Source organism: Chrysoperla carnea, chromosome 3, assembly GCF_905475395.1.
Source record: "Chrysoperla carnea chromosome 3, inChrCarn1.1, whole genome shotgun sequence".
Classification (NCBI taxonomy): Eukaryota; Metazoa; Arthropoda; class Insecta; order Neuroptera; family Chrysopidae; genus Chrysoperla; species Chrysoperla carnea.
This window is the reverse complement of record NC_058339.1, coordinates 55,307,757-55,318,187: the sequence shown is the minus strand read 5'-3', so window position 1 is coordinate 55,318,187 and position 10,431 is coordinate 55,307,757.

Sequence of the window (10,431 nt, the reverse complement as noted above, 5' to 3'; positions counted from 1 at the left end):
TTTGCCGTAAACTTTACTCTTTTCCGAACGAATTAAGTATTAAATAATAACGTCGAACTACCGGGAAATAAATGGAAAATTGTTTAAGTAATTCTATGGTATTTTATTTCCTTGCACACAGAATAGGAATGAAGACTTCAGATGAAGAACTGTCACTTCATGGATAGAAAATTGAAGTTCATAATTAATCAAAGAGGAAGATATAGAGTAGTGACGTCATTACACGGTATCGTCATACATATTAACATAAAACACAGTTTTGCAAGAAATGGGCAACAATCTTTGAATGCTTCTTCGTTATTAATCAATTTTAATTTAACTTTCAAATATTGCTAGGGTCTACTTTTACATTTTTATAGGTAATGTGGAAAATTTGACATCAGTCATCTACCTCATTATTAAATTAAATTTCACTGAAACTATTTTATAGTGTTATTAGTGTGGTATTTTTTACCAACTTTTAACAAAATATCGAATGAAATTTATTCCCTCAATAATATATAACATAGAGCTTATGCGATCTCGTTATATATCCAACGATATATTACGATGTTATACGAAGTACTTCAGTTCAACGACAAACAACAGAATATAATACATGCGCTGTAGTCCGGGCGTTGCACGTTATACAAGCTTTCCAGCCAGGGGTGAGGTCAATGTTTCCAATCTACCTAGTGACGGATTTTCAGTGTTAGTTACTACAATAAGTGTAATTTTACTTTTTTAAATTCATTATTTGTGTTATAATATAACATATATTATAATTGGAAAACTAGATTATATCGTTAATTGAAATACAATATATAATAAATATAATTCTAAAAATAAATTTAAAAAATTATATTTAATAAATGTGAACTTTATATAATATAACGATACACACACAAAAATATAATATAAAAAACCATGCTTATTTTTATCTGAATTGATTTTTTATTTTATTTATATTTTGAGGTTATAAAATATTTTATTTTTTATCAATAAAATTTATTATTAGTTTTCAAAAATATAAAAAAATATATTGAATTTTCTTGTGTTTTAAGCGTGTCTGTGTATTTATTGAAATTTTTTTTATTTAATTTTCTTACTTTTTTTTTACAAAGTGAATTTAAAAAAAAAAAAAATAATGGTGAGATTTTTTAAAAAATAAATACCTCATGACCTCTATTTCTCGTATCAGTTTGAATCTAGGACAACATCCTTTACAACCCATATATAAAACTGTGCTTATATTATTGTTATATATATATAAACACACTTTTCCTATTTTTCCAATATAGATTGAGGTTGTTGTTCATTCGTTTATTCATTGGGAAAATGTAATTTTTCACAATTGAAATAATAATTAAAAAGAACATTTCAATTACAATTTAGTTTATCCAACATAAGTAATTAACATGTATAAAATAAAGTTGATAACATTTTTAAGGTTATGTTAATTTTAGATTTAAAGATTAGAAAACGTAATGAATGTTTTAGTTGTAATAAAAGCACAAATAAAATTTCCTTATCGAATTTGTGTATCTCTCGACTTTTTTGCATATTTATATAAAAATATTTCGTGTAGTTTTTGACATTATGTGTGGTTTTTATTGATCCAATGGTATAATTTCTTCATTTTTTTTATTTACCCTTGACTTTTTAATGTCTTTTGATTCGAGATAATAAATTTTATTTACTACAAATAATATATCACTCAATAACAGGGGAGACGTTTTATCGTTAACCGTATATGGTGTGTTGGTGCGATAAAAATGTAAATGCTTAAAGATAATGGCTTCTTATAAGTGGATTTTTTATATGAACAGTTTCTACTGAATATTAAATATTTCACACGAAAATTTCTGTTTACATTATAATTGCAAGTGGAAAATATATTAAAATTTCGATTTTCATTCTTTTTGTTTACATAAAATCTGTATATTACTATTTTCCAATACGGTTTATTTTTCCCTCCGAGTGTAGATTTAGTCAAATCTTTGCACCGCTTAGAGTTATTGATTGTATAAATAAAATTTTGGTTCAAGTCCTTTAAACTGATCTATATAGATCACTTTTACAAATTCATTCGCTCGTTCCTATAGTAAGTTTGGTTAATCAACAATAGAGAATAAAGTATTCAATGAGTTGAAAAAAAAATTGCACTCTGTGTCTAGAACTCGAATGGCCTAATTGGTAGGGCGCTTGACATTAATCCAAGAAGTCCGGGTTTTTGAGTCCTGGTTCGAGTGTAGTTTTTTCAAATCTCTTTAATTAAGATTACTAGACAAGATATTTGTCAATATTTAGTTTACGCTGTATGTATCATATTAAAAATCATCAATTATAATCGAGAGTCCATGATGTATATAAATATCGTATACATTATTAAAAAGTAAACAAAAACAAAAAGTAAAAATAAAAAATCGGTTTTGAAACGTGAATCTATCTAAATTGTTACTTTCTATATGGGTATTTTTACTTATTAGATACAATATCTTTAAATGCATGACTCTGTTAGTTGTTACAAATTGGATATTTTTATAAAACTTAGCCAGTGATAGATTAACATAAAAATTTGGACATACATTTCTTAAATTTACCAGGCTTCGATTAAAAAAAATCGTGAGTCTACTTCATTTTACATTACTTCTGTAAAGAAGTTGTTTTTAATTTTAAGTTTATATTCAAGTTTCTGTATCGAAATTATACAAACATTTAAAAAAATTGATGGAATACTAAATGAAACTAAACTTTTTTGAGGGTAAAATTTCTAAGCTCTTGAAATATATTTCTTTCAAGTGTTTTTGTTGTTACAAAACACTGAAGTTTTATACGTATATAAACATGATGACAAAATTGTATGCGCAGTCATGACACTAAGGATAGAATTATTTTTGCCTAGACAGTTTTGACAGTTCTAACATTGGTTAGTAATACGGATAAAATCTTTTCCTTGTAATATTGTCTTGGCCAATTAAAATAAATTTTGTTTATAATGATATATAAATAAAAAATTCATAGTCAAGAGGGTTTACTATCAAATACCGAGTATAATATCAGGATAGAAGGTTTATTAATAAATATAAGCAATAGGAATATGTGACCTTTTAATACAATCTCACTGGCCTTTAATAAAAAGGAGGGCTCCGGTGGTTTGATCATTTTTTAACCCCCGAACTAAAAACGGGGTGTTATAAGTTTGACCGCTATGTGTGTGTGTCTGTGGCACTTTAGCGCATAACGGATGCACCTATTTTAATTTTTTTTGGTTTCATTTGAAAGGTAATTTAACGGAGAGTGTTCTTAGCTATGTTTCATGTACGAGCTTTGAGTTTTGTACCCGAAAAAACTAAAAAATTGGCGATGATCTTCAAAATCGATTCAGTTTTTATAAGGCATGACATATAATTGTAAAATATAAATAATTACTATAGAATGAATGGTCAAATAAACATGGCTCAATTAATTTCGAAAAATGAAATGGTAAGATAAGTAGGTAATTCAAAACAATAATTCAAAAAAACAAACTCAACTCAAATATTTCAATTTCAATTAAAATATTTCCAAAAATTTGTCCCAAAAAATGATAGCTCTCTAAGTATCCTTTTTATCTCATCTGATGTACTTAATCATCACTTTGATAATGATTTAAGAACAAATGTTATTAGTTTAAAGTGTTTATCTGTGCGTCTGCGTGTTTCTCAGTGGCATCGTAGCCCCTAAATGGTCGAACAGACTCGATTGAGAAAATTTTATAGCTAAGTTTCCAAAAAACGATTTGCAAGGAATAAATCGCATTTGTCGGGGTTTTTTAATTTTTGTAAATTTCACTTGTTATGATAGCGAACTTTCTTGACTTCTGTTAAATCTCTTCTTTTTCCAATATAATTGCAAATCATTTCCTCTCTGCTATCCTTTAATGGTTTAATTGATGAGGCAATGGTTGTAAAATTTACATCCCTCCTCACCTTCTTAAAGGTTCACATTTCTTTGGCCAGAATAAATCAATCTTGATTAAAAGGAAAATTTCGTATTTTCATACGAAAAATGTAATTCCAGTTGCATGCTTTTAACATACCGGGTATTCAATAGTGTTTCTTTTTATTCGCATTCTATAACAAAACGGAACAAAAAAATGACACAATATCAAATTCCGCTTCTTTTAGCATTTATTTGGTATTTTATCTCGTCAACTATGCGATGTTAAGATCGTATTTTGTAAACATGGTGACAATGTTAACGTGAATATGTGTACTATTATGACATTCTAAGCTCATTTTGCGGGATGAATGTTATGCTAGTAAAATAAAAACAAGCAGATATAGTTTGTTTCTATGCTATTATACACAGACTTGAAAAATGTATCTTACCACATTTTTTGTTACATTCTGTATATCCTATGTGGTAAAAAATAAACGTTCGAGTTAGGTATAAAATAATAGTTTACGATTAAGAGTTATTTTTTCAAGTAAAGAGCAAATTTATTAAAATACACTACGCCCAAAGAAGCAGACAGAAATGACACGAGAAAGACCTTTAATTCATACTTATTTTCCAAAATTTGTGACTAGAATTTTATTATTGACTTTAAAGTTAAACGATGCTGAAAAGAGGTGTAGAAAAATAAATTGAACAAAAACCTTATAAAAAAATTCAATCTATAACTTTGAATTTGGGCCTTCCTGTATAAAATATTTAAAAAATTTGAATAATGTAAATAAAACCTTTTTCATGAATTTTCTCCAAGCATCAGATTTCTATTCTTGATAAAAATTAATGACTTTTTAATGATAATGCGTCATGCGCAAATTGAAACTATAATTTCAATTTCCGATATTTTTCTTGTATATATGTATTGAAAATAAATTACTGACAAATGGTTTATTTTTTCTTCGCTTCTAATATTTTTATAATTTTCTAGATATTAATAATATATTGAAGATATAAATCAAATTTATAATGCGATTATCGAGTTTTTTCGATTTTATATTAGTAGATTTGTCCCGTACTTTCTTTTCTGTTTGAAAACAATAAATTTTGCAAATTGTTTTTGAATTCGAAAAAATAATGAGAATCTTGTTTTAAGATGTGTCAGTTTTTCTAAAAAAAAATATTTGTTTAAGGTTTAAGTGTATCCCTATTATTGTATTCCCCTGGAGTCTGTTTGTTTTAGACTGTACCCTTGTTAGGCTTTTTTGATGATTGTTAGAATTTTTCATTCGATAGACAAAGGTTGTTAGCATTTCATTAATTTAAATGAAAATAAAACATACGTTAAAATATTTCTACGTACCCGGTGACGGAGCTATTAGAAAGTAAAATAAGCCAAAAATTGCAAGTACAAAGGATTTTATGCTAACAATCAAAATTTACTCAAAAAGGCGTTAAACAACATTTTTGCTTAACTATACCTTACACTTCATGTTCTATATCAAATTTCAAAAAACGAAAACATTTTTGCCTCTGATATTGATAAAAACCATTTTCTAGAGTAATTGACGGTTGGGCGAATCTTCTTCAGCCAATACAGTAAATATCTCAGAAGCCTTTCGTGAAATCTAAAAAGCAATCCATGTGACAGGCGTATGGATTTTCTGTTATAAGTACGATCCCGAGACATAAAAATCGAGTTCATTTGACATTTAGATGAATATTTGTCGAGATATCCAAAAAATCTCTCAGCAGTAAAAGATTTTTTAGATCAAAATTACCCAATAAAATTTTTTTACGTTTTTCTCAAGTAAGAATTTGTAGAAAAAATTACAGGCTTTTTTCTTTTTTATAGTTTGTAGATGTTCAACATGTTATATACTTGATTATAAAAAATTTTTTGTGATACAACTCTCCAACAAAATGTTTTTCTTATTTCCTTTCCATGTAAAACTATGTAAAAACTAAACTGTATGTGCACTTTGACTATATATAGTAAACGTAAAAGGGGAGAGTTGGTTATATCGTACCATTTTTGAGACTGAAACATATTGTTTTGTAAAGAAACTTATTTGTATAAGTGGATAATATTCACAGTTAAGTCACTTGGATATCTAACGCAGTCAAATTAGTTTCTTAAAATTCAATTAACATAACCCAAAAAAATTGGTTAACCAAAATTTTGCCATTTTTAATAAAATTTCTTATTTTTGGCTTACGAATATACGCCGGAAAAATAATCATTGGAACCACGGTTGAAAATAAATATACTAGCTACCGACTTCAAAATTTAATTGGAAAATTATTATATTATCACTCGCCACTGCTGCTAGAAAGTGAAAATTTTCATATTTTTTTATCTTAGCATTTGATTTTTGTTATTTACCTGAGCAAATCTCAAAAATATTTAATGGATCAAGCTTATAATAGTTAGAGCCAGTAACATTTTTTCAGTTGTCCATTTCAAAAGTCGGTAGAGATGTATTATCCTTAAATTTCAAACAGGGGATAAATAAGACTAATTTTAAACAGTTACTTTTGACACTAGTTTTTACTCATTAAAATTAGCTAGAACATTTTGACCCCTTTTAATTATTGTCAAAACACTATAAATGTTTCTAAAAAAAATTTTTGTTTTTTATAAAACAAAGCATTAAACATTTTTGTTTTTTTATTTGTGGTTTTGAAATTTTTACAGAATCGCATCAAGATATGTATATAACTCATAATATCAAATGCCAGAAAAGATTCCATCACTAAATATTTGCCACAGCAAAAAACGTTACCTGAGAGTCCGAAAAGCTAGTTATACATACGACAATGTATGATTAAAAAAGAGAGCAGGTATTGGAGACCTAGAAGGTGAATTTTCATGACTTTTGAAAGGACAACTCAAAATATGTTACAACTCATGATTTATGCTTTAACAAAACAATATAAATATTTAGATCAAATTCCATGCAATCGAATTTTGGACAGTCGGTAGCAGCCTCTGTTTTGCAGCGTTGCTTAATTGTAGTATGGTAAAAAAATAAAAAAAATAGACTATTTGATAGAAAATCTAGTAACGATACAATTGAAATGACGGTGCAATATATCCAACTTTCCCCTATATAACACATATACTTGGAAATACTATACGCAAAGTATAAAATAAATATATACTTTTTAAACTAAAAAATAATTTAAGTTTATTTACGTTTTATAAAATGAATATGCAAACGAACTTAAAGCTTATTTCAAAGTTATTTTAATTAAAATTATCAGTTTTAAAATAACATCATCTCTAACATGTTGTATCTAAGAGGAATGAATATAAATTACGAAATAAGTAGACATTTGTAATAACTAATTGTACTTGAATTTTTTAGAAAAATTTTCTTAAACCAACAATAATCATCTGTTTTAACATACAAATGATTTGAAAATATTATCTATGTAACTAAGACAAATAAGATTTTGACTCGGCAGAAAAAATTTTGGTGTATTTGGAGAAGGGAAGGTTCGTTTGTGGCGAAATAAAGTTTCTACATAATGCTGGCATGAATATGTAGGTACACACGTTTACTTAAAATTGATGACAAAAGTTTCAAAAATTTACTTTTGTTTTAAATAATTTATACCTATAGAACACAATAGAAAATTGGAAATTTGAATATGTAGGTACACACGTTTACTTAAAGTTGATGGCAAAAGTTTCAAAAATTTACTTTTGTTTTTAAATATTTTATACCTATAGAACACAATAAGTTTAAATGAGTAGAAAATTGGAAATTTTTTTTTCAAATTCTTAAAATTTAGATAATAATTATTAACTGGTAAAACTTTAAAGTAAAGTAATGAACCTAACTTTTGGTCACTTTTAAACTTAAAATTTAACGAAATTAATTTGATAACCTTATATAATATCTGATCTGGCCAGCAATATCAATTTTATTGCTTTTGGGGTATTTATAATATTTTTCGAAAACTTTGTGCCATTTATAGAGGAACGATCCATTATTGAATTTATTCAGTCTGAAAATTTAAAAGTAATACAAGATTCGAAAGAAATTTTCAAAAATATTATGTTGGGCTGTTTAACAAGGCTGTTATGTATAAATTTTAAACGTTATTTAATTGGTGTGAAACTTTATAATTTTTGATTTGCGTGAAACTTTATAATTTTTCTTCTTAAATATTCATTGGTGGAAAAAAACTTATAGAGAAACGCGGTTCTTAGCGATTATGGTAACAATTGAATTGCAAGAAGCACTGCGATTATATATATCTTTTACTCGATCGATTTGAAATTTGGATTGGTAATAGACATTCATATTCTACCGGCTCTTGGTACTTTTATTTTTCGATTTTCTGTTAATGTCCCCAATTTTCATTTTTTACACAAGAAAATTTTGCCATTTTTCTTATTGCCGGCCCCGAGACTATCGGAATTTTTCTTATTCCACTGTATCTGGGTGTGAAAAAAGAAAATTTGAAAATTAACAGAATTTTCGAAAAACAAAAGTACTTAGAGCAGGTAGAATAAGAATACCTTTAACATTACCAAATTTCAAATCCATAGAGTAAAGGTGATGAATCGCAGTGCTTGAAATTCAATTGTTACTCTAACCATTTGTATCTGGAAAACCGCTTTTCTTGATCAATTTTTTTCCTCAAATGAACACTTAAGAGGATTCTTAAAAAAATTATAAAGTTTCACGACATTCAAAGAATGTTACACGCGTGCAATCAAAAATTTGAATATAACAGCCTTAATAAAATCAAGAATATTTAAAAAGTTCAATAGTCGTTATTACAAAACAGATCCCTTGAATATTGCAATTATCTGAGTGTCGTTTAAGGGATATAAAGAGAAATTGAGATATTAAGTACCGGGGTTACAGCTACTATTTAAATATATTAATTTACAGGTATCTCGAGCAGAAGTATTTATTCATTTACAGAAATAAATAAAACATAATAATAATTTAAGTATTTAATTTTTCCAACATAATAAATTTAAAATGAATTATCTTCTAAATATATATATAAATATATAAAAAGGTATATTAAATTTATTATGTATCCAAAACCACAGCAGTGTAAATAATGACACTAGTGGATAATAATTATGTAATTAAAGATTCAAATTTCATGTTTATTCATATTTTATTTATATTATATATACCAACATACGTACAATCATATATATTATATATACGCAATTTTATTCATGTTTATTTTATTATTTTATGATAAATCTATTATATAGGGTGTTTCAATTAATGTATAAAAAGCATTTTACAAAAGAAATACAGGATTGATCAATACGATGCTACCACGTAAATGGGATATCTTTTGTCCAAAAACATGTTACCACTTAAATGGCTGAGACATGTACTTTAATCACATAATATAAGGGTAAAGTATATATTACAAGTGAAATTTACAAAATTTAAAAAACCCCTGACAAATGCAATTTATTCCTTGTGAACCGATTTTTGAAAACTTTCGTATAAAATGTTCTCATTCAAATCGGTTCGACCGTTTAGGGTCTACGATGCCACTGAGAAACACACACACTTTTAACTTATAACACTCCTTCTTAAATCAATATCAAAGTGATGGCCAAGAGCATCAGATGAGATTAAAAGAATACTTAGATAGCTATCATTTTTTGGGACAAATTTTTCGAAATATTTTAATTGAAATTGAAATATTTGAGTTGACTTTGTTCTTTTGAATTTTTGTTTTAATTTACCTCATCAGTTTACCATTTCAGTTTTCGAAATGAATTGAACCAAGTTTATTTGACTATTCATTTCCATAGTAATTATTTGTATGTCATGGTTTTTCCAAACTGAATCGATTTTGAAGATCATCGTCATTTTTTTTCGGGTACGTAAACCTAAACTCGAACTTGAAACATAGCTAAGAACACTCTTCGTTAAATTACCTTTCAAATGAAAAAAAAAAATTAAAATCGGTTCATCCGTTCAGGCGCTACGATCCCACAGACAGACAAACACACAGATACACACACATAGCGGTCAAACTTATAACACCCCTTTTTTAGTTCTGGGGTTAAAAATATCTTATTATATTCAATAAAATATTACTTTTAAATTATATTCTTAAAAAAACCCGCCTCACTCCTCTAAGTGGCAACCTTTTTTCGGACAATACATATCTCCCATTCCCTAGAAGTGGTAACATATTTCTGGAAAAAATCTCCCCGATTTACGGGAAAATATCTTATCGACCGACCCAGAATAACTAAGAATGTTGCACTGAATCAGCACTTTGAAATGATATGGACTTAAGAGGTCTTAAAAAAGTGAATCTTAGGTCATTCCTGTTGAGAGATAGAGGAAAATATTAAATTAGAAAGTTGTTCTAAATAACAACATGGCCTTTTACCCATGACTTTTCTTATTTGAATAGCAAAATCAAATAATTCATGCAAATATCTACATATTCAGATATTTGGTAGCAAAAAATTAAAGCTTTCTTTAAGGTCCGTAGCCAGAAATTTGA